The sequence below is a fragment of the Lissotriton helveticus genome, chromosome 10 (genome assembly GCF_964261635.1).
Source record: "Lissotriton helveticus chromosome 10, aLisHel1.1, whole genome shotgun sequence".
NCBI classification, from domain to species: domain Eukaryota; kingdom Metazoa; phylum Chordata; class Amphibia; order Caudata; family Salamandridae; genus Lissotriton; species Lissotriton helveticus.
In genome coordinates this window covers 849,217,501-849,244,518 of record NC_136071.1, presented here as the reverse complement: position 1 = coordinate 849,244,518, position 27,018 = coordinate 849,217,501, and positions in this window count along the sequence as shown.

The window sequence follows — 27,018 nt, the reverse complement described above, 5'->3', positions numbered from 1 at the left end:
TGGTTGTTTCTTCTCCGAATAAGATATTCCGAACATTTGGCATTCTAGCAGTCGTCAAATCTGACAATGGACTACCTTTCATTTATGAGTATTAAAGAAATTTGCACAGAGTACATGGGGTTTTTTCACCGCAAGATCAGGGCCGGACTGAGGAACCAAATGTAGCCCTGGCAAAAATGATCAAACCAGCCTGCTCCCTTCGATCCTTTCACAATCACTCTTTCCATTCATCTATCAATACATCCTCTCTCTCTCTTCCTCACTTGTCTCGCTCGCTGATCCTTTCTCTCTACCTTCTAACTCCATCCACCTCTCTCTCTTGATGCCTCTCTGTACCTGCTGCAATTAACCTCAGGGAGCTGGAGGTATCAGGAGGGGCTCTAGCCCTACATAACCGGCCTCCAGAGGCTGCAGCACACTGGGGAAATGTCGAGTAGATTAAAAGGCCTGTCCAGTCCTGTGCAAGATCACCATTTATTTATTTATTTTATTTATTTTATTTTATTCGATTTATATAGCGCATTATACCCTGGGGTCTCTAAGAGCATCAGGCCTCGGTGAAGAAACCTATGCATGCCATGAAGGTCATCAAGTGCCACATCTCGGATCTGCAGTGTCAATCTCTGAGGGTTTATTATAACACCCTACCACCACCACACCTGTGTAATATCCAGAACAAATGCTGTCTTGGCTGGGGCTCCATGCATTTCAGGGCCGGAATTTTCTTATCTGAATGTCATTTGAGAATCACTGTATCTAGAACTTTCCAGCCTGAAACTGAAGACTTCAATTTCTTTTCAGAAGTAAAGTTAATATCTCTGCATCCGCACTTTTTGTCATATTTAGGACACTACACATATTAGTAACTCCCTACAAAAAATTTACCTTTGCCTATAACACCCATGAAGCACTTTCCATCAAATCAAGAGAATTTGGTTGGAATTTGAGATTAAATTCAGGCTGTCATTATTGTAAAAAGGTATTTAGGGAGTCGCAGATTACAGCAATGTATAGTGTGAAGTCAATTTAAAAAAAAGATGTTTTCAAAGTCTATGTTTTGATTTGGAATCACTGTTGCTGTTCTGCTTATTTTGCATCAAATCTTTGATCTGCTCAAATGGAAACAGAATTCAAGATGACGTATTCAAATGCTTTGCCTGAATTTATCACCCATCCGCTCTTATTTTTCTCCCATTGCAACTCCTTTGGCAACCCAGAATACAACAGACAGTGTCATCAACCAGAAACATCCTAACTTGCATCAGAGAAATCCCAAAAGATGGAACTGTTGTAACAGGTGTGATAACAGGATGTAACTTCACAGACATAAAGAAAGCTCCTGATCCCCTGAAATCCCCTTTATCTTCAAGCACTATGAAGTAAGCTTTGGGCTGTGTTAGTGCTATACTTAACAATACACACATACGTTAGTAGAGAAGAGTCATCACAGGTACTGACACATCGAGAACGTCTTGACTCAACCACTAATAAATAGAAAAGATCTTTAATAGTAATACCAATCAGGGCTTTGCCAGATAATTTAATGATCCACCCATTTTACATACGTCACATTAAAATGCCAGTAAAGCCAAACTCGATGAGAATGTGCAATGTTTGATCTTAGACATGGACAAGATACTGAAAACGTTGATTAGCAGAAGGGGGTACACAGGGTGATTGCGATCTTCATGACTCTTAGTGAACTTAATTAACAAGAAGATAGATGCAGTAGTACATCACTAAAGCTGCAAGAGTTGATAGATAAAAAAGTTTGCATTGATCTGAACCACTGGTATTTACTCTAGGGACATTCAATTCCATTCCACCAATTCACACCCTATTTGTATCATCACAGTCATATGCAACAACTGGTAGATTGTTATTAACTGTGACCCAAATAGAGAGTTCATCTCAAATTGGAAAATATTCCAATAGGTGGACCCAGTACCTCGCTTTGTCATATTAAATCATATCACACCTCGGTGATGAGGCTGAACAAGGCTTAAACTTTGCTGGGGTTGATCAATTTAAGCTGCACAGGTTGGACTATAATTTTTGGGGTTGGGTCAGGACTGATGTGGATATTGTTGGTGCACATTTAGAACGCCACAAATAACTAAAATAGAAAGGTATACTGCCCAGAGTAACTAGCAGGGGTTAATATGGTTATTTTTGGAGTCTTGTTCTACACCATCAATGCAACCGAACCCGCTTAGAGTGCAGCATATGCAGCCTATTTTCAATTGCTCACTTTAGTTGTAACAACGCAATCTGTATTACAATGGAACGTTTCTTATCCATTACACCAAAGTTCCTGGAAGGTGAAATTTAAACTGAGTTTAAACATTGGTGAGTCGTGTCATGCTGGTACTGATATTACTGGCCCAGTGTGCTTTAAAATTTACTAGCCGCCGCATACTTTCCAAGACAATCACTCCCAATAATGGAGCCTTCTGTGAGATGCAGATTGTTTTCTCCAATCCAATTTTCCCAGTGAAGATATCCCAGGAAGTCTGTGTGTGATCTGTTCCCCTTTCCATCTTGGAAAATAAGTTACCCTAGCCCTTGACTGAAGTAATTATTTGACCATTTCAAAGTGGAAAGTTATTAGAGGTGTGTTTTAGAATGCCCACAATATTAAGATTTGTGGATGTTGCCAAACTTCCAAGACAAAACATGCCTTGGAATCTCCACTTCCTACCTCTTGAGTGTGATTTACTACTGCAGATATCTCCACACTAGTGGTGAGGAATCCTGACAATAAATTCATTTATATCCACTAGGAATCCCTTTGTAGATTCCTGCGAGGCATAAAAAAAGGACATTTTGGTTGTAGGACTAAAATTACCTTTGTGAATATGGCCAAATACGTTTTGCCAGGAGAAGCCCATGAAATTTAAAGAGATGGTGAGAAATGCGAGCAAGCTGGATGAGGCCAAGGACAAAGCAAGATGCTGTGGGCCTCATTTATGAAAACTGTTGCATCGCTGTGACAAAATAGCGATGTGACAGTTTTCACTGCATCCTCCTTGCAAGACGATGGATGCGCTGTATTTAATGTACGGTGCACCATGTCGCAAGGATTTCGTGTTACTGACGTATCTGTAGGCGCAAAAGTGACGCATTACTGGGGTGTGTCTGAAAACAGATGGAACTCCAGCAATGTGTCCTGCATCAGTCTTACGCATGCTGTGAGGCAGGCGTAAGGTTATGACGCAGTGGCATCCTAGACAAAGCGCAGTGAAATCTGATAGATTTCACTGTGCCACTTCCAAGAGGCTTTTTGCTGGGGGAATGAACCACTGTATACATTATAACTGACCCAGGTTCAAAGTAGCGCAGGGCTTTACACAGTGACGCATCTGATTAGATGCATCACTTTGAAAATAGGGCACAACATGGTCATTTTTTACAAAAAGTGATACAAAGGCGACGTAAAAGTGTTGCTAGGCCTCATAAATAAGGACCTGTGTTTATAATGATTGGCAGATGAGAGAGCAGAGTGGATTGCATTCTCTATCTGTGCGGTACTGCTTTTAACCCGCTCTTTAACCACTCTGATGATTATCGCCTTTTTTGTAGAGTAAATAACATTTACTTTGTTTAGTAGTTGGTTGTTGACACCTATTTTAAAATACTGTTATATGCTACAGCCTAGGTCTTCAATAAAGGTTATTTTTTTTTAGTTCAAAAGAATTTATTAGAATTTGAGGCAGTAAATAAATAGTTAAACATAATAACAAGTGATACAGGTGATGAATATCAATAAGGAATAATATATCATGAAGGCTAAGTTACAAATAATTCATTGGATAAATAGCATATAAATATTGAAGAAAACAAAGATTCAGTACCGTAATAATAAAAAGCATCAACAGTATCACCATGTAATAAAGAGAGGAGAACTTAGCAAGAGAAAGGAGAAAAGGAAAAAGAGAAAAGAAAAGGAAAAGAGGAAGAAAGCGGGGAAAGAAGACAAAGGGAAGAGAGGATAAAGAAACGAACTCCTGTAGGGCTCCACAAAACACGACACACAAGATTCACTTAATCAGGCAACACAAAGGATATTGAGCAACCAAACCGTTCGATGCTAAGTCCACATAAGCATCTAAAGCTCTCCAAACATTACTAGAAATCGAAGGAGAGAGATGTGCCTTATCAACCGAAGTATGTGCACTTCTCAAAAAGGAAACCCATGCCCACCAGGTGTGATATGAGACTGAGGAAAAAGACTTCCATTCCATAAGAATCACTTTGACAGCAACAGTAAGTAAAAGATCCATGAGTTGTAATTCTAAGGAATCTAAAGGCAACGGGATTGGAGAGGCCAAAGGACCCAGTATAATCATGGGAAAGGAAAGTTGGAATTGAACATCAAATATTAACATAAGATGCTTATGTATCAAATCCCAAAATGACTGCAGAAGAGAACACTCAAAAAACATATGTGGAAAAGTACCAGCCGATAAACCACAACTCCAGCATAGGTCTTCTTCCTTTAGAGACAGGGAATACAATCGAACTGGAGTCCAATGAAGGAGATTGATAGAAAAGAACTTAGACTGCATTAAAGAAGGAGCAATTTTGTTACGCAAAGACATCTTCCCAATTAACTGCCAAGAATCAGGTGAAATATGTTCTGTAAGATCAGGAGTAAAATGGCGCAACCATTTGTGTTGGGTAACCGTATGCTGAACAGAAGTAGTGGCAGATAAAAATTTATAAATTTTAGAAGCCACATGACCAGATCTAATCCACAAATGAAATAAGGTAACGGTAGGTGAATTAGGAACCAATCGTAATTTAGCAAGGGCAACTTTAATTTTTAAAAATGTGTAGAAGTCTAAGTTAGTGAGAGAAAATTGTTGAGCTAAGGAGGAGAGGGGTAACGGATCATTATTTGTATCATAAAGATGACGCACAAGCGATATTCCCTTAGTAGCCCAATAAAACATCATCTTGTGAGCAATACCAATTTTAATCTTAGAATTACGCCAAATTGAGGACCATCGTGATTTGTGAGGAGGAGTAGCAACTCTTTTATCGACCAACCGGACTGCTGCAATGGTGTCTAAAATGATCGAACGAGAAAACTGAATAAATAAAGTAGAAGTGGATAAAAACGAAGAAGGTGGCAAAGGAGCAGAAAGCTCTTGTTCAATGAACATCCAGGAGGGCATATGATCAGGATCCAAAGAAAACCAAAGAGCTCCTTGAGAGGCTAAAAAAGCAACTTGGTATTTCTCCCAATCAGGGAAATTGCAGCCCCCCATATCATAAGGTTTTCTCAAGAATGTGTAAGCAATTCTAGCTCGCTTGTCATTCCAGAGAAATTTAGAGGTAATGACATCCATCTCATGAAAAAAGGAAGAGGACAATTTCACCGGGAGCATAGCTGATACAAAATTAATGATAGGTGTTATCATCATTTTCAAAGTTTGGAGACGACCCCACCACGAAATATGTTTCGGAGACCAGGTGTCCAGAAGACGACGCACTTTGATTATAGTCTGGGCTTCATTATATGCTACAGTATCATAAAGGGTACTATAAAACCAAATCCCTAAATATTTAAGCTGTTTAGATTGCCACTTAAAACCTGCAGAACCCATGTGTGCTGGGAAGCAATAAGCATTTAAGGGAAACATCTCAGTTTTGTCTCTATTAAGGGTATAACCCGAAACTTTAGAAAAAAGAGAAATGGTAGAGGTAATGGCAGGAATGGCCAATACTATGTCATTAGAAAAAATAAGAACATCGTCTGCATAGGCAGCTGTCTTCATACAGTGGGAGCCGAAATTAAAGCCTTTAATGTCTGGGTGGTGATCAATCAATCTGAGGAGTGGGTCAATAGAAAATAAAAACAGAAGCGGGGATAAAGGACAGCCTTGTCTGGTACCTTGGCAAAGGTTAAAAAAAGATGATGTAGCCCCATTAACTCTAATGTTGGCTCTAGGTTGAGCATAGAGGGACATAACCATGTGAACAAAAGAGTCCCCAAGGTTATGCGCACAAAGAACAGCACGTAGAAAAGGCCAAGAGACCTTGTCAAAGGCCTTTTCGGCATCAAGGGCCAAAGCTGCAGCCGGAAGACTAGAACGTTTAGCTGAATTCAGAATATGACAGAAGGTACGAATGTTAGACCTGGCGAGTCTACCCTTGACAAATCCCGTCTGAGAAGGATGGACAGGCTTAGGAATATAAGCCTCCAAACGCCTGGCTAAAATCTAGGCAAAAATCTTAGCCTCCATATTAAGAAGGGAAATAGGACGAAAATTCTTGGGATCAGAATGATCCTTACCCTCTTTAGGGATCACCACAATAGTGGCATCAGCTGCCGAACCCGAAACAGACCCCCCTTGAATAAAGGCATCAAAAACTGACTTAAGACGAGGAACAACAGAGGGAAGAAAGGTCTTATAAAACAAAATGGGGAACCATCCGACCGGGAGCTTTCCCAAACCGCGTAGCTTTGATTGCAGCAATAATTTCCTCAGAGGTAATCGAACTACCCAATTTGCTACTATCCTCCACAGACACAGATTGAATAGGAATCGTCTTCAAAAATTCTTGACATTGGGAAAAAGATGCCTGATTGGTAGGAGTATAGAGCTTACTATAAAAATCTCGGAATACATCAAGAATCTCTGTGGTCTGAAATTTTTTAGTACCCGAGCTATCATTGATAGAGGAAATCTGAGAGGATTGAAAAGAAGACTCCTAAAACTTCAACGTAGCCGCCAAAATTTTACCTGCTCGGTTTTTTAGAAGTAGTCGTTTAGATTTCTGAGCCTGTACACCTATATGAGCTCGCTTAGTAACAATAGTGTTGTAGGAATACTTTAAATTCTTAATGGACTGTAAACATTTGTCGTTTTTAGAGTTGCGATAAAGAGATTCTTGCTTTTTGATTTCATCCGCTAAATCAGCAAGTTCCTTTTTGATGGTAGCATTTCTAGTCGCCATACGCTTAATAATGTGACCACGAAGAGTGTAGTGTAGTTCCTATTATCCCAATAGGCTCTGCGCATTGGAATAATACCTTCAATAGTATAGGCCTAGACCAGACGTTAACTAGGTCTTCTACTGTCGATATTAGACTTAAAGTTTTGGGTTTGCCAGCTAGCTCAGAGTTCACTAGAAACTTTCTCGAATAGGCAAGGAGGAGTTGAACCTCCCTGGATAGACAAGAAGGGATTTAGTTTCTGACAACCATAGAACATGACAACTTTGCTCTCCCCTAATCAAGAGTGTATCTCTAGAGTCGTGTGAAAACAAAAGACAACTTATTTTACTCAGTCAGTACGTGCATTCTTAGTTTCACCAGATTGTAGAGAAAAGGAAGAGACGGGCGTGTTCAATAAAAGATGTTATTTATTGATCAGTCTCTTTTCTCGTACAAGAGAAATGGATCGATATTATCGCAATACTTATGGTTAAGTAAAGTGCATACAATAAAAGCAGAAGTATAAAATAATACTGTAAAAACATTTATATGGTTTCTAAGCCATAAGGTGGTTTAAAATGGATAAAATAGATACATACATATAAACATTTGACTAATCGTACTCAACTGGTGCTTCTAACCACGCCTACCCCGGTGTACCTGACCTAAGCCTAATACGTGGGCGGGAATAGAAAGTAGCAGTTTAAGTTAAGTTTGTTTTTGCCAAGTGACTGACTCAAGAATTCTCTGCAAGGGGTTATTCAGTTCTGTACCTGGAATCTAGGATGGTTGAGGGATGGTATCTCTCGTCTTTGGTCTCGATATTCCAGGCTGCCTGCAAGGGCTGCTTGGAAGCGCCGGAGCTGGATTTCTCGGCAGGAGAAAGGCAGCATGTGCTTCTCAGCGCGTCAGGAAGGCGGGGCTGCGCCAGCGGGGTCCGCTCTGTGCTGGGCTTCGGCAAGTCTGGCTGCTCCGATCTCGTCACCACCGCGTGTGTTTGCTTAAGGCAATATCGGTAATATTTATACCTGTAAGGTGCCGAGATTGACGTAAGGATGGACATAGATACGTCAATAAGGATGTCATACGAACTGGTCGTTAGCACATTCTTTTGCTGAAGTTCTCGGTGAAATCAAAACAATGGCCGCAGGGTTTTTCCCAGGTTGTCATAGGTTTGATTTGTTTTGAGAACTCCGTATGCCTTATCAGGGGCTGGAGGAATATTGCTTGCCTAATTAGATTGCAAGCGTTATGACCTAATCAGATAACGCGTTCCTGTGCCGTGGTGTGGCTTAATCAGATAACGGTTTCTGCATCATGGGATGGCTGCTAGTTAATTGTTAACCAGAAAAGGGTCAGGAATAGGGGGATCGATACAGATCCTATAGGAATATATCACACCCACTCCACGCTAACTATGGCCATATTTACGAATCTAGGCATAGTAAAACATACTGTAGAGTATCGTGTATACCATACCACCCCAAAATACATATAATGCATTTCGAAATTATGTAATATACGGAAAAAACAGTCACATGTACTATATGCACTCAAGCTGTAGAATAATGCTAAAGTAATCACGCATATGTATACATTATTACTAATCGAATATGAGAATTACACATGAAATGGCTCTTAATACAGAAGAAAAAGGTTCGAGACCACTTCATCACAGAATAAAAATAATTATGAACATACCAGCGGGCAGCTAATGTCTATAAAGTTTCTAAAAATAGAAATTTAGTTCTCTAAGAATAGTTCTTACTTTAAGCAGAAGATAAGTGTCCCGAAAAATCGTAAAAATATTTTGGGGCTGCTGAAAAAATTGCTGTCCGTGAACTGGAGGGAAAATTGTTCATGCTACTTTATTATTAAAGTTGAAGGCCAAATTCAGGGTGTTGGGAACGCCGTGTGCTAGCTTGCTCAAAAGTCGTTATTTCTGCTCTGGTGAGAACATCATATCATTGAGACTGTCGAAAAAGCTGTCAACAGCTTCCTGCGAAAGTTCCACTAACTCGGAAAAAGATGTAACCATGCATTCATGTGCATGATTGTCTCCATTGATGTTTTGATTAGTATTGCTGACAGAAGGTCGTACCTGATCGATGCTGCTTTCATCTTGAACTTCACTACCCCTCAATCGTAGTGGTGAAGTTTCCACGAATGCCGTCATCAGGATTGGCAGCCGTTGAGGGCAGCACAATGCATGAGCCGTTACCGGACCCAACAATGTTTCTGCATCCATTGGCGCATCCGATTGTAGCGTCAGACAGGTGTCCAACACGCATTCTTCTCCGCACAGCAAGCACCTTAATACAGGTAAAACACATCGATGCCACATTGGTCGAAATGAAAGAAACCAAGTCATGTTTAGGTCTCTAAGCCGGGAAAGTCCCAGGATTTTTGATATCCGGTTACGGGATCCAATGGCTCGGATTGTTTCTTCCCTTGTCGCAGGTGTTTTGTCTGTGACATGGTTTGCCATAACGAAATATAAGGACCAAGAATAGGATTCCTGCAATTAGTCCCAAAATAAGGGGAAGTCCGCCAAAAATCGAATGGACGAAGTCTGGAAAAATACCCAGTATGGCTTTGAATGGTGTTAATGCCATCGAAAATACTGTCTTAAATACATTTGAGACTCCACTGGTATCAGAAATATTTAAGATTTCATTCAGGATTTCTGCGAAATGTATGGGGGAATTAGTTGATAACAATGATTGAATCTCTGCAGTCGTCCTTGCGACTAGGAGATCATACGTTTCTTTTGATGACGTGAGCCTGGTCGGCGTCTGAAGAAGCACTGTTTTCATTCTGCTTAAAGTATCAATTCGAATAGAAGTAATTTTCAAGTTAGGTCATGCCCTTGCCTCCCTGTCTGGAAAGGAGCTGGGGAACAATAAGCCTCCACAGCACATGACCTTCGCAGTCGTAGTTATGAGATAAGGAATCCCGGGCAGAAGACTACAACATCTGCGATCCACAATTAGAATGTAACTCCCGTTATAGAGTCTTTTAAAGAATGGTTCTATCTCTGTTGCAGGTGCGCCTAGCTGGTGACATGAAAGGTTATTTGAGTTCCCTTCACAGGCTCCATGCAAACTAATTCCATTACACAGAAGTGTACCGCTTAGTGACATCGCACAATTATTGCCACTAAGAAACACTTTCTGTCCTTTATTACTGACACATGCATGTGAATAGGGCAAGTTCCAAGTTGACTTAATGTACCCTTTTCCCAATTTTTTGTACATGCCAGCCTGTATATATTTTTGGCAGTATTGAAACCTGAAGGTAGATATTGGAATATTAATTATCCCATGTATTATCCATTCACTGACAGGTCGTTCTGACATTGTCACTGGTAATCTCTCGAGTTTCTCAATGCTCAGGATTGTATAATCAGCACCCTTCTGTGCCATACTGATTTGTTTATCAGTAAGGTTAAAGATATTGAATAGTGACGTTGTGTTGATTAAACGCCAAGGCACATAGCCTGAACGCAGATTTTGTAACGTCCAGCCAAGCTGTACAATAGAACGCAATTGAGACTGACCGTGTTGTAACAACAGTAAGTCTTGCGATATTATGTCGATTGCTGAAGACACAATGCTGTCCAATGAAAAAATTCTGGAGGACAGAGTCATTAACCCATTGTCCACTACAGAAAGTGATTTTTCCAAATTAATACGGTCAATTTCCCGTATACTTTCTGCTGTCTCAATTTGAGTTATCTTCCAGGCCTCGTTGTAAGCTGCATATATAGAGGCTGCTATGAAGCGTTTTTGACGCTGTTTGCGCGGTCCCATAATGAAATCACGCAAGTCAGCACCATCAGTAAGTAAAGTTAGGTGTTGCTTAATTTCTGCCAGTGTGGAAGTTTGTAGCCATTGGAGGCAGAGTTTGCCCACACTGTAGGTGGTGATTATCCCTGGGTGTTGTCTTTGGGAATATCTAGGGTCTGGCCTGGTCAATGTGAACCCCTGTGTTTTGTTCAGGAATCTGTCTTGACAGTTATTAGTATCTGTGGGCCAGATTAACCATTGTTTCCAATCAGGATGTGTTCTGTTTTGGTTTAATACATAGTTTACGTCTATCTCTTCATCTGTAGAGCTATTGCTGTTCAATGTTGGCTTCGGAATAGACGGTTTATTTAAGTCTTTGATTTTGGCTAGGCCAAGACAGGTAGTTTGTTGAACAGTGTCATTCAAAAATATAATTTGTTCTGGGATCATGCAGGCTCTAAACAATGATTCTATACCTTGTACTTGCCATTCTTTTGTACCCCAAACACTTTTTACTTCAACATTTTTGTCCCAATAATCAAAACCAAATGTATTCATTTGTTCAAAAAACGAGTCCGAATATATCAATTTCGTGTTTGTAAGCATGGTTTTTGTTCCTGTCTTATTTGACAATTTAAAATAAAATGTTTCAGCATTACTTGTGTTGAACCCTGAAAAGTATGAATATTTGTCATAAAAGGTTCTTGAGCTTCCTTTTGGAGGGGTTGCACAATGTTCCCATTGATTATAATTTAAAACATTTCTAGGTTGTGCCGATTTATGTAGAAAATGGTTACCATAGTGGTTGTAACAGTACATACTATCATAATTAGACAAACCCTGCAAATAATCATGTTTGGTAAATTTAGCAGACATCACTAGGTCAGACATCATATCATTAATACTTTCAAAGTCCCAATCATCAGCAAATGAGCTTGGTTTTACAAAGTCACTCAACGAGATCTTGATTTGGTGTGGATATTTCAGGATTTCAACCGGACCATAAATTTCATAGTCAGTGTTGTCCCATGCTACCCCACCCGGTATAGGATTGGCTGTGAAGTTGACTGAAGAAAGTTCTCTTTTCTCGACGTGTGAAGACGTGTGTGGCTTGAGGATCAAGTTGATTTTCTGGCTTGCTGTGTCCATTTTAGCATATTTTCCCTCAATGAAGCGTCCCAAGGATAGTACCATGATGAGCCAAAGTATGAGGATAAATGCACCAAAGGCCACCCAAAATTCAATCCATGGAGAAATCAGATAGGTTTCTTTCAGTTGTTTCAAACGTTCCTTAGCTTTATCTTTAAAGGTTTTTGTTGATGGCTGTGTCTTTGATTCACTGAGGTCTTCAGAGGAATCATTGAAGTTTATGAAGTAGCCGGATGCCGTTCTGTCTATTGTTCCAATTGCTTCAGGATTACTGTTTCTTGCAGCTTCAGCATATTCATTTGTTACTTCATTGTAGGTTGGTGTGTCTCTACTAAATGTTTTTATTTGGGTTTTTAGAGGTGTGAGTTCCAATGCATTGTTGCATAGTCCTTGTTGTTGTTCTGTAGGCGTTTCGAATGTGATTAGCCTCTTAGTTAGGACCTCTGTATTTGTAGCAAACCTTGGTGTTCTACTACTTATCGGGAGTCCACTTGGCCTACTGTTTGTTATCGGCCACATGATTGTGGTTTTACCAGGTCGATGGATACAACTCGGTTCTCCTTTTTACCAGCAAGCGGCGGTAGTACAAATGATCTTGTCCCGTTGATAGACAAGACAGGAACTGCTTTTCTGTAAGAAGGCCCAAATTCCTTCTTTACCGCGATCTTTTCTCTGACTAGATCCCCGACTTTTGGAATCCAGACAGGTCTTGCTGGGACAGGTGGTGTTTCTTCAGTGGTTGTTGGCTGCTGTTTTAACTTTATGTTGCTCAGGTCTTTTCTTGTTTCGTTTAAGTCCTGCAAAATAGCCAAACGATCTTTGATATCAAAGCTTTTTTCTTTCACCACTGAAGTCTGACTGTCAAGATCTAAGACCATCATCCTAGTCCCAAACAATAATTTGTATGGACTGAATCCCTTCAGAGAATTTCTTGGCAGGTTGTTTAGACTACGTTGGACACTTATTAGATGTTTGACCCACCCAGCTCCCGAACCTAATATCCTTTCTGTTATAGATTGCTTTATGCCTTGGTTTTTTCTTTACACCATCCCGTATCCCTCAGGAAGGAAGTGAGAAGAATCCCGCTGTGCTATGCTCATTTGGCCATGCTTCCCCACAGGCTTGAGGGCTAAAGTGAAAACATTGGTCAAACGTAGCATGCTCCTAGCGTATATGCCATTTAGACTCGCAAATCTTTGTATAACAGTCCCGACGTCAGCCGAGTGCTGGGGTCAACATTATAAGTGGAAACTAGTCTTTGTTTGTTAATTGGACGCATTATTTACACTGGTCTTATTGATTATTGTTTAGCCCTTCTTGAGTGAAACGCCATGGTATTACACCGTTTCTCTCGCCGCTGCGATCTCTGTTGCAGTCCGGGCATTTTTTTACAAAAATGTGATGCTGCAGGCTCATGCCTGGCCACCAGTACACTGATTGCAGTTCTTCCAGAGAATCTTTTAGTTTGAGATGACTAAGACCCTCACCTATATGTGCGTCTACAATTAACAAAGTTCTCCTGTCCATGTTTGGAATTACTCTATCCCCCACTCCAGGGATTCGAGCAAAAGGAATGGAGTTTGCATCGATTATGTATGTATAATTGAGTGGATAGTTGATCGGTAGCGCTGAGCAGTCGCCTTTTGATGACGTTCTCACCGCCAGCACTGTTTCACCGTCAATGTATTTCACTGTACGCTTTTTTCTAGCTACGGAAGCCGATTTAGTTGCTACCGCTGTGGCTGTCTCAGCCAATGAATTCCCTGCAACGTGAACGCCATCACGCTGATGACTCAGTGAGTGTATCACGTGAGTCTTTGGTAGTTCTTTCTGTAACAGAACTATTTGTTCCCAAAGCAGTTTTTGCTTTATTGTTGCACCTGTGTCATCTTTGTAACCATTTTGAATCCATTTCTGCAAATCGTTGTTATATGATTTGACGCAGTAATATGAATCGGACACTATAAGTGTCGGGAATTCGCGATCTGCATTATCTAGCGCCATTTTCAATGCTATTATTTCAGTCTGTTGTTCTGAATTAGTTTCTACTGAGTGTGTTTTTGTTAATAGAGGTTTACCTCCGCGCCACACTTCTTTTGTAATCTCACATGTGGGGTTGTATGCTTGTTCTCCCCAAACGGAGGGTTGAGCATGTCCGTCTGTATAGATTACACAAGCGTACTGTCGTAATGGCAGAATGTCGATTGGCAGAGGGAATGTTCTTTCATATTCTAGATTTTTTAATTGTTTTAATTCTGGATCAAAGTAGTATTTTACTCTGTCCGTTGTAATTGAATTCACCCATTGTATCCATTCAGGATTCAATGCTGTTGTTGGTAAATTACACGGTGTTGTTAATGCCTCAAAGGCTGATTCTGCTGTTCTGACTGTGATACGTCTACCGTCAGCTTTATCTTTTTCTCTAGCTATTGCCGTTTGAACTGCATGAACAATGTTTTCTTTAATGCTGAACTTCTTTTCAGCTTCTGTGTACAAGTGTGATTTGAATGCAATTGGTACCTTTTCTCCCTCATTAGAGGTCAGGTATGTGAATCCGCATCTTCCTGGGATGACTCGAATCACAAGATTGCGTGTGTTATCACGTGTTTCTAATTTTGTTTTAATTAACATGTCTGTTTGTAAGGATCTCAGAATTTCTGTGTGTATTTGAGTCCAATTGGTTCTTTTAAAATCTGGTTTTATTAGATCATAAAGGGGTTTGACCCTTTCTGCGTAATTTGCAATGTATGTTCTTTCGAAATTTAGGAAGCCTAGAATTGACTGTAGGTTTTTTAGTGTTCTAGGTGCTTGGAGTACGGCACATTTCTCTAGGAAATTGTCAGCCAGGCTTTTGCCTTCACTTGATAATTCATATCCTAAGAACAGGACTGTTAGATGGGCAATTCTAGATTTTTTAAAGTTGAATTTGTAACCCTCTGCTGCGAACCCAAGTATTATGGTGTTCACTCTCTTCAAGTGAGTATCCAAGTCATCATCTGTTAGGTATATGTCGTCGACATAAGATAATGCTTCGTCATCATATGTTTGTAGTAACTCTGTTACTCTCGCTGAGAATAATCCTGGGCTGTTCTTGTACCCCTGGGTTAACCGACAGAATTGTTTTTGAGCGCCATTTATTGAGAACGCGGACAAGTATCTGCTCTCTGGTGCTATATTTTGACAAAAGAATCCATTAGAGATGTCTAATGTTGTTTTGTATTTTTTGCGCACTCTGTTATTCATTAGTGCAGCACTATGCGAGTTTTGCACTGCAAAAGTTTTGCAACATGAGTTAAGGTGTCTGTAATCCAAAACTAGACGATATGAATTGTCTGGTTTGGAGACCGGAAACAAAGGGTTGTTCATTTGTGAGGTGCAAGTTTCAATCACCCCCTGGTATTCAAGTTGATCTAGGATTTCTTTTACCTGTTTTTTAGCTTCTTGCTTGATTGGATACTGTCTCTGTGCAGTAGGTTGTGATTTTAACTGGATTTTGTGAGGAGGAGAGTCCTCATCCCATCCTACATGATTTTTATATAAAGCAGGAGCTTGAGCTACTGCCCACTTCCTAGCAAGTGTGTATTTTTTATGAATTGGAATATTATTTGAGAAGGCAGGCATAATTATTTATTCGCCATGAGGGCACTCCCTGACAAACTCTGGTGGCCAGTCTTTTTCAGCTAGAAGGATGTCATAGCCCTTTGAGAGATTATCCCAAAATAGTCCCCTTATTTTTCTAGTCTTATCCCCTTCTATACGTAAAGTTATTTCATATATTTTGTGAGGTTTGCTAACTCTGGTGTCTGCAGTTTCCACTTGAAGGTATTCATTCGTGTCCACTGTCTCCAGATGATTCATAAGGACTTTGCGAGCTATGCTCACTTCTGCTGCGCTGTCTAGCATTGTCTGAGCCCATTCTCCGTTTTTCAGTTGTGTCCTCAGTATTCTCGGCATTGTTGATTACTTTAATACTGGCTACCTTCTTTTTTGGAAATTGTCATTTCTTTTTTAGATGAGCAGGTTCCTTGTCTTTGGACTTGACGTGCTCTTCCCTGTGTTCTGATCGTCCTCTTCTTTCCGATTTCTGCGAGGAAGTCTGAAAAGATTGAGAGGGACGTGTATCAATTTCTTGATATCTATCAGGCTTCTTTATATTATCCCTATTTCTAAGGTTGTATTTTTTCCCAGAGGGCTCACTTTGGGGAGACCTGCGTCCTTGGTTCGGAGATCTTTCTCTCCGCCGAGGAGACCTTCCTCTGGACTGGAATTTCTTTTCTTTAGGATTGGATTGTTTGTTTCCATCCCAGCTCTTTTTTTGTGTTGTTAAATTATTTTAAAAAAAATACTTTTTCAGGACTTTCAATCAGTTGGGGTTTTACTGGTAGTCCACCTAAACTATCTCTACCTAGTTCCTCATAGGATTTTTCTATAATTCTGGCAATTTCAGCTGGTTGGTCTGCTATATCTGTCTCTTTTAACCTTTGGCGGATCGCCACGTTTGCTGCTTCTCCCTTTATGTTGGCTAGTAGTATTGCCGAGACCTGCTTGAAGTCTTTTAGTAATTTCATACCAAGAGTTAAAGCGGGTTCTGGACCGTATTCATCTTGAATTTGTTTTAGCACATCTGGTATTACCGAGATGGATGGAACACCATGCGTTTTTGTGTAAATGGAAGCAAAGACTGTACCCCAAGTGTCACAGTCCTCCACGTGTGGTGCGATTCCCATTGGAAGACAGATAGTCAGAATCCTGTGTTTTTCTAACAGGGTGGTGTCTGGAAACACCGCCTCTATTTGGGTGATTTTTTGTGCTAACCAGAATGGTATTTGTTCCCGTTTAGCTGGTACTTTACCTAGGCAGGACTGTATGTTCTGTGGTGTAATTTTATTTGTGTTCCCCTGATGAGGGGTCAGCTGTGGAATTTTAATTGCTGGTTGGATTGTTGAAGTCTGCATTACATATTGGACTAATTGTCTATGTACTTTTATTAATTGTTTTAGTTGTATTAAAAGATCTGCTGCAGACATTCTTTCGATGTCTGGATGTGGTGTGTATCCGGCTAGGACCGGCCACGTTGCTCCTGGTCTACCTAATGGACCGAGCCTGGTGATGTGATTATTATGTTTTAGGGCGCCATTAAACAAGAGCAGGTGCTCTTGAAATTTGAGTGGTACTTCCACCTCCTCGAAAGGAATGTACTCATTAGGAGGTTCCTCTGTTTTGTAATAGTGGAAGTGCTTTGTTACAGCGTTTGCTGCTGGAAAGTGTATCCATGAATAGAATACCTCTGTCTGCCGATATTCGTGTGCCTCTATTACGAATATGACTGTGCCACCTCTAGGTGTCAGTCCATTTTCTATAAGTTTTAAAGTTATAGATTTTCTTATGTTGACCGGGATGAGTATTATATCCGGGTCTGCTGCTTGCATAGTATTATCAGCTGCTACGAGTTCAGCTGCCATTCTAGCTGCCTCTCTTTCTCCTTCACTGTCTGACATTGTACTGTCCAGAAGGTTATTCCGTTTGTTTGCAGATCAGGTTTCTTATGGAAACAAAGATTAGATGCACAATATTTTGGAACAGTGTATCCTTCAACGTTGACTAAACCAAGAACCATACATAGGAGTTTCCTCCTGCGAGGTTTCGCGGATATGACCTTTCACCCACTCCAGACGTCTTTGGAGTATTATGGGAAAAAAGGGGTTCTGAGTGAAAAAGCACGACTGAGTTACTCTAATGTCTTGCGTTAGTTTTATCGCCTTTCCAAACGTTTGGGCGCCATGTAGTGTAGTTCCTATTATCCCAATAGGTTCTGCGCATTGGAATAATACCTTCAATAGTATAGGCCTAGACCAGACGTTAACTAGGTCTTCTACTGTCGATATTAGACTTAAAGTTTTGGGTTTGCCAGCTAGCTCAGAGTTCACTAGAAACTTTCTCGAATAGGCAAGGAGGAGTTGAACCTCCCTGGATAGACAAGAAGGGATTTAGTTTCTGACAACCATAGAACATGACAACTTTGCTCTCCCCTAATCAAGAGTGTATCTCTAGAGTCGTGTGAAAACAAAAGACAACTTATTTTACTCAGTCAGTACGTGCATTCTTAGTTTCACCAGATTGTAGAGAAAAGGAAGAGACGGGCGTGTTCAATAAAAGATGTTATTTATTGATCAGTCCCTTTTCTCGTACAAGAGAAATGGATCTATATTATCGCAATACTTATGGTTAAGTAAAGTGCATACATTAAAAGCAGAAGTATAAAATAATACTGTAAAAACATTTATATGGTTTCTAAGCCATAAGGTGGTTTAAAATGGATAAAATAGATACATACATATAAACATTTGACTAATCGTACTCAACTGGTGCTTCTAACCACGCCTACCCCGGTGTACCTGACCTAAGCCTAATACGTGGGCGGGAATAGAAAGTAGCAGTTTAAGTTAAGTTTGTTTTTGCCAAGTGACTGACTCAAGAATTCTCTGCAAGGGGTTATTCAGTTCTGTACCTGGAATCTAGGATGGTTGAGGGATGGTATCTCTCGTCTTTGGTCTCGATATTCCAGGCTGCCTGCAAGGGCTGCTTGGAAGCGCTGGAGCTGGATTTCTCGGCAGGAGAAAGGCAGCGTGTGCTTCTCAGCGCGTCAGGAAGGCGGGGCTGCGCCAGCGGGGTCCGCTCTGTGCTGGGCTTCGGCAAGTCTGGCTGCTCCGATCTCGTCACCACCGCGTGTGTTTGCTTAAGGCAATATCGGTAATATTTATACCTGTAAGGTGCCGAGATTGACGTAAGGATGGACATAGATACGTCAATAAGGATGTCATACGAACTGGTCGTTAGCACATTCTTTTGCTGAAGTTCTCGTTGAAATCAAAACAATGGCCGCAGGGTTTTTCCCAGGTTGTCATAGGTTTGATTTGTTTTGAGAACTCCGTATGCCTTATCAGGGGCTGGAGGAATATTGCTTGCCTAATTAGATTGCAAGCGTTATGACCTAATCAGATAACGCGTTCCTGTGCCGTGGTGTGGCTTAATCAGATAACGGTTTCTGCATCATGGGATGGCTGCTAGTTAATTGTTAACCAGAAAAGGGTCAGGAATAGGGGGATCGATACAGAACCTATAGGAATACATCACAAGAGTGCATTTAAAAGCATCCCACAAGACTATTGGAGAAGAAACGGAGCCTTCATTGTCAGTGAAAAAGGTATCAATTTCTTTGGAAATGGCCAATATTTGAGAGTCATCATGCAAAAGCTCAGTATTTAATTTCCAAGAACGAGGACGCGATTTAGGAGCAACGGACACAAGTGTAAAGGAAACAGCCGCATGGTCAGAGACAAGAATAGGATGAATATACGGGGAAGAGGAAGACTGCACAAGAGACGAATGAACCAAAAGATAGTCAATACGAGAGAAACTAGAATGGGGAGAGGAAAAAAAGGAAAAGTCACTACCCGTAGGATTATGAAGACGCCAAATATCTTGGAGATGAGTCAAGGAACACATATTCTTCATCTGCTTATGAGCTTTAGGGGGACGGAAGTTAAATGCAGAACTTCTATCTAACAGGAGATCCATTGGTAAATTAAAATTTCCACCCACAATTAAATTGCCTTTATGCGGTGTGTCAGCTAATGTTTTATGAAAAAGTATACACCCAGGCAGACTTTAGCTACAAGGAACTGGCTAATTCGCAACACATTTTGTGAACAACATATGATGAACACACAAGGAATAAAAAAACAATTAGTACAACAGACTGTTATGATATCAAAAATATATTTTTAATCTCGATTTTTTTAAATATAAAAAAGGGTTAGTAAATATCACTGTGTGTATATGATGTATACAATCAAGAATTTGATACATTGGTTATGAATGGCAATTCCATGATACATTGTTAAAACCAAAACAGAAAAGAAAACAATTAAAAATTAATCTTTTAGTTTCAAAATTATTTCTCCAAATTTTGCTAGACTTGGGCTGTGTCAACGCGTTTCGACAAATCTTTTGTCTTCATCAGGACTTTAGAATGTGCAGCCACTTTTTTTCTAGACAGAATGAAACAGATTTTTAGATAAATGTATGGCCAACACTTTCTAGGTTAAAATCAGCAACTTTTGTTTTGACTAACCGAAGGTGACCAACAACTAACAACAGTCCATTGGCAATTTTTGTATTCAATAAAACATATCATGCGTTAACTCTAAAAAACGTCAATTAGGATTCATTTTCTTAGCCAGACTTGTGTTTGCATATGAATGATAATACAGAATCGTAGAAACCACAGAGTGCATTCATTTTGGTAATGGTAACATTCCTATATATCTATATTCCAGCAGAACCAGATAAGTGAATATTTTCTTAAGATAGGAGGAGAAAAAGGAACATTCCCATCTGCAAGAGTCACGTAACACTTAGAGGCTTATTCTTATTGGACAAGTTTAAGAAATCATTATGGCTACTTATCATACTAATTTTTTATCTAGTCGTTAATATATTAAGAGTATCTGCTGACCAAAACAACCATTCTTTAGTTGTCTATTTTAATGGCTGCTAACTGTGTATGTATCCATTTCTTCACTCAGTTCCTCATTTCTAAAAGAGTGGGGACAGACAAACCGCAATAGTCATTTACCATGTTTTGTTGCAGCTATTTAGCGCGATACCTAATCCCTATTTGCTTTTAGGTTCATTTTAACCATTCTCTTATTACCTCTAATAATGTCTTACCCACAAGGAGAAATTGGTAGTAACCTTCCACCGTAACCTTTTTGGAAGACTGCACGAAAGTGATGTTGGGAGTGAGGCACCTTCTTTATATTAGATGTGGGCGGTATGTGATATCTGTTTAATAAAAAAGACAAAACATATTGGTATTTCAGTTTCTTACTACACATTATTTATTGGGGGCAAAACGAATTACCAACTCTGACCCCTATTTTTTACTCATTGGAGGTTTTACCTGAGAAAGCAGTATTCACTGCGTACTTCTCACTTCTACCTCCGTCTACTCCTCGTCAGTCTTCAACATAAAATACGGCCAAGGGTCGATTTCTTTAACCGTCGACAGAAAAACGGTCCACTTAATCGTTTTTAGCGGGTAAGTTCCTATGTAAATAAATTATAAATAGACTCAAATCTATTTGTTCTGTTGCTATTTAACCATCTTAAGTAATTTTTAATGTTGTTCGTTTTATCTTTTTCATAATTTACCTCATCTAGTAAACACAGTTGTCCCAAACCAAATGGTGCGCGATGAAAACCCGGGATCTGTGAGGAGCCGCGGTCTTTGAGGGCGTTTTTCGATTTTACCGCTCCCAGCGTTTTACAATTAATGATGGTGAAACATAGGATTGCTAGTGATTTTACAATCCCCAAAAAATCCTGAAATATAAAGAACAACAATCATTTGGTGTTTGTCCCTTAAAATGGGTCGATGGTCAACTCGGTTGGTTAAACTCATTTTACCCGAGTCCCTTAGCATTTGTTTACCTTTCGGATTCAATTCGATTCGAAGACCGGAGACGGCGGCGTTTTTGCGCCTTTTCGCTTCCCAGGGGCTTATTTCAGTGCGGTACCTCCGTATGGATATCAATTACGTTATACAAGGTGCCCGTTAGGTGCTGTCTTGACCAAAAATCTGGGGGAGATATAAGAAACACACTACCCTTAGTAAGGAGTCTAGAGTTAATAGTTATCTAGTTCTCACGCTGGAGCCTCACCGATACGGCTTCCAGCCAAAATCAGACAGAGTAGTCTGCAGCGAGTCAAGCAGACACAGCGCAGAGTTTGTTAGGCTCTTACCGTTTTTCAGACAGCAATATGCAGTGCGTCTCCTTCCGTCAGGGTTTCAAGTAAAAAGTGGAAGATCACACGAAGTCCTTCTTCCATTGCTTTATATATATTTCCAATGAAGGAGGCGGAGTTAGGATTTAAGAAGATATTACCTATCTTGCAATGTTACCTAATCCAGGAAAGGGGCGGGGCTAAAATTTCAAAAAGGTATTACTTATTTCTATGACCAGTGATTTAAATTTTCAGAGTCATGTCATAGGGAGTGCATTCAATAATGACCGACTATGTACTTATATTATTGCATTCTCCCAGGGTAGATCTTGATTCAGACCCTGTTCGAAAGTCCCAAGGGTGAAGATCCAAAAGACCTCACGTTTCTTACGTATTTCATTGCCACCTTGGTTTTCTTGTACATGAATTTTCTCTAGGATGCGCCACCTTATGTCCTCCGGTTTATGTTTGTACTCCGAAAAGTGATTCACAAGTGGGGCTGTTAATCGTTTTGTTTTAATTGCTGACCTGTGTTCTGTAAGTCTTGTTTTGATCATGCGCGATGTCTCCCCGACATAACCCAGATTGCAGGGGCATATGATCAAATATACCACGTTTTTCGTATTGCAATTCCATAGCTCTTTAGCTCGAATAGTTACCGTTTTGAATTGCATACTTTCACCAGTCACAATGCTGTCACATGAGCGGCATGACCCACAGCGTGAGGTACCTCTGACTGCGTTTGTTCCAGTAATTGATTTCTGGATAAATGTGATATTTTGTGTCTTGGGTTTGTGGCGAGAATGAACTATTTGATCCTTTAGATTCCTGTTTCGTCTATGTGCGAACATAGGTTTCTGTATTTTTTCTTGGTCATCTGAGATATTTAACAGATGCCAATTAGAATTGATTATCTGTCTTATTGTCGAATCCATCGTTGAGTGTTTTGTTATGCACACTAGCTTGGGGTCAGTTTTTTGTTTTTGGGAGTTCAGCAGCGTATCCCGATCATAGAAACGGGCTCTTTTGTAAGCTGTTCTTACCAAACGGTGCGGATATCCTCTCTGGATGAACTTTTGTCTCATTTTTACCGCTTGGGCATCAAAATCCTTGATATTTGTGCAGTTCCGTCTGACTCTCAAGAATTGAGAGAACGGTATACTATCTTTCTGACACCGCGGGTGGTAACTGCTGAAGTGTAAAAGTGTATTCCGGGCAGTTGGCTTCGAGTACAGGTCCACTTCAAGGGAGCCCTCATTATGGGAATCATTGGTACCGTTACATAGACGATATCTTCTTCGTATGGACCGATGGGGAACAGACTCTGAAGGAATTCCTGCTTTGGCTGAACCTTACTGATAATAACCTGCGTTTCACCGCACATATTAATGAGTCAAAAGTTGAATTCTTGGATATCAACATACAAAATAATGAGGGCTCCCTTGAAGTGGACCTGTACTCGAAGCCAACTGCCCGGAATACACTTTTACACTTCAGCAGTTACCACCCGCGGTGTCAGAAAGATAGTATACCGTTCTCTCAATTCTTGAGAGTCAGACGGAACTGCACAAATATCAAGGATTTTGATGCCCAAGCGGTAAAAATGAGACAAAAGTTCATCCAGAGAGGATATCCGCACCGTTTGGTAAGAACAGCTTACAAAAGAGCCCGTTTCTATGATCGGGATACGCTGCTGAACTCCCAAAAACAAAAAACTGACCCCAAGCTAGTGTGCATAACAAAACACTCAACGATGGATTCGACAATAAGACAGATAATCAATTCTAATTGGCATCTGTTAAATATCTCAGATGACCAAGAAAAAATACAGAAACCTATGTTCGCACATAGACGAAACAGGAATCTAAAGGATCAAATAGTTCATTCTCGCCACAAACCCAAGACACAAAATATCACATTTATCCAGAAATCAATTACTGGAACAAACGCAGTCAGAGGTACCTCACGCTGTGGGTCATGCCGCTCATGTGACAGCATTGTGACTGGTGAAAGTATGCAATTCAAAACGATAACTATTCGAGCTAAAGAGCTATGGAATTGCAATACGAAAAACGTGGTATATTTGATCATATGCCCCTGCAATCTGGGTTATGTCGGGGAGACATCGCGCATGATCAAAACAAGACTTACAGAACACAGGTCAGCAATTAAAACAAAACGATTAACAGCCCCACTTGTGAATCACTTTTCGGAGTACAAACATAAACCGGAGGACATAAGGTGGCGCATCCTAGAGAAAATTCATGTACAAGAAAACCAAGGTGGCAATGAAATACGTAAGAAACGTGAGGTCTTTTGGATCTTCACCCTTGGGACTTTCGAACAGGGTCTGAATCAAGATCTACCCTGGGAGAATGCAATAATATAAGTACATAGTCGGTCATTATTGAATGCACTCCCTATGACATGACTCTGAAAATTTAAATCACTGGTCATAGAAATAAGTAATACCTTTTTGAAATTTTAGCCCCGCCCCTTTCCTGGATTAGGTAACATTGCAAGATAGGTAATATCTTCTTAAATCCTAACTCCGCCTCCTTCATTGGAAATATATATAAAGCAATGGAAGAAGGACTTCGTGTGATCTTCCACTTTTTACTTGAAACCCTGACGGAAGGAGACGCACTGCATATTGCTGTCTGAAAAACGGTAAGAGCCTAACAAACTCTGCGCTGTGTCTGCTTGACTCGCTGCAGACTACTCTGTCTGATTTTGGCTGGAAGCCGTATCGGTGAGGCTCCAGCGTGAGAACTAGATAACTATTAACTCTAGACTCCTTACTAAGGGTAGTGTGTTTCTTATATCTCCCCCAGATTTTTGGTCAAGACAGCACCTAACGGGCACCTTGTATAACGTAATTGATATCCATACGGAGGTACCGCACTGAAATAAGCCCCTGGGAAGCGAAAAGGCGCAAAAACGCCGCCGTCTCCGGTCTTCGAATCGAATTGAATCCGAAAGGTAAACAAATGCTAAGGGACTCGGGTAAAATGAGTTTAACCAACCGAGTTGACCATCGACCCATTTTAAGGGACAAACACCAAATGATTGTTGTTCTTTATATTTCAGGATTTTTTGGGGATTGTAAAATCACTAGCAATCCTATGTTTCACCATCATTAATTGTAAAACGCTGGGAGCGGTAAAATCGAAAAACGCCCTCAAAGACCGCGGCTCCTCACAGATCCCGGGTTTTCATCACGCACCATTTGGTTTGGGACAACTGTGTTTACTAGATGAGGTAAATTATGAAAAAGAAAAAACGAACAACATTAAAAATTACTTAAGATGGTTAAATAGCAACAGAACAAATAGATTTGAGTCTATTTATAATTTATTTACATAGGAACTTACCCGCTAAAAACGATTAAGTGGACCGTTTTTCTGTCGACGGTTAAAGAAATCGACCCTTGGCCGTATTTTATGTTGAAGACTGACGAGGAGTAGACGGAGGTAGAAGTGAGAAGTACGCAGTGAATACTGCTTTCTCAGGTAAAACCTCCAATGAGTAAAAAATAGGGGTCAGAGTTGGTAATTCGTTTTGCCCCCAATAAATAATGTGTAGTAAGAAACTGAAATACCAATATGTTTTGTCTTTTTTATTAAACAGATATCACATACCGCCCACATCTAATATAAAGAAGGTGCCTCACTCCCAACATCACTTTCGTGCAGTCTTCCAAAAAGGTTACGGTGGAAGGTTACTACCAATTTCTCCTTGTGGGTAAGACATTATTAGAGGTAATAAGAGAATGGTTAAAATGAACCTAAAAGCAAATAGGGATTAGGTATCGCGCTAAATAGCTGCAACAAAACATGGTAAATGACTATTGCGGTTTGTCTGTCCCCACTCTTTTAGAAATGAGGAACTGAGTGAAGAAATGGATACATACACAGTTAGCAGCCATTAAAATAGACAACTAAAGAATGGTTGTTTTGGTCAGCAGATACTCTTAATATATTAACGACTAGATAAAAAATTAGTATGATAAGTAGCCATAATGATTTCTTAAACTTGTCCAATAAGAATAAGCCTCTAAGTGTTACGTGACTCTTGCAGATGGGAATGTACCTTTTTCTCCTCCTATCTTAAGAAAATATTCACTTATCTGGTTCTGCTGGAATATAGATATATAGGAATGTTACCATTACCAAAATGAATGCACTCTGTGGTTTCTACGATTCTGTATTATCATTCATATGCAAACACAAGTCTGGCTAAGAAAATGAATCCTAATTGACGTTTTTTAGAGTTAACGCATGATATGTTTTATTGAATACAAAAATTGCCAATGGACTGTTGTTAGTTGTTGGTCACCTTCGGTTAGTCAAAACAAAAGTTGCTGATTTTAACCTAGAAAGTGTTGGCCATACATTTATCTAAAAATCTGTTTCATTCTGTCTAGAAAAAAAGTGGCTGCACATTCTAAAGTCCTGATGAAGACAAAAGATTTGTCGAAACGCGTTGACACAGCCCAAGTCTAGCAAAATTTGGAGAAATAATTTTGAAACTAAAAGATTAATTTTTAATTGTTTTCTTTTCTGTTTTGGTTTTAACAATGTATCATGGAATTGCCATTCATAACCAATGTATCAAATTCTTGATTGTATACATCATATACACACAGTGATATTTACTAACCCTTTTTTATATTTTAAAAAAAATCGAGATTAAAAATATATTTTTGATATCATAACAGTCTGTTGTACTAATTGTTTTTGTATTCCTTGTGTGTTCATCATATGTTGTTCACAAAATGTGTTGCGAATTAGCCAGTTCCTTGTAGCTAAAGTCTGCCTGGGTGTATACTTTTTCAAAAAATTATTGTTTCCCTGACCCAGGAGTCGATCCTTAACAGGGGGTCCCTGATACTTACCTCAGCTAATGTTTTAGTAATTGTTCACCAAAAGGAGGGATCATCAATGTTTGGAACATAGATATTCATAACATAAAGATCATCTGTACCATCCGAGAGCTTGGATAGTAACCATCTGCCCTCCGAATCATGTTAAGTAGATATCACCGATAGACCAGAATTCCTAGAAATTAACGTTATCACCCCATTCTTTTTGCCCAAGGCCTCCGAACAGACTACGTCAAGAACCCAATCCTTCTTCAAAAACAAGGCCTCCTTGGAGGAGACTTTCGTTTCTTGTAAAAGAATCAAATCTGAAGATAAGGATTTACAGTAGTCAAGAATTTTTGATCTTTTCACCGGATGATTCAATCCTCTAACATTAAGGGACAACACATTCAAGCCCAGCATATTCCTACCAGGAAAGATAAATCATAGTACGTAGATAACAGGAAGGAGAGACCAACAAC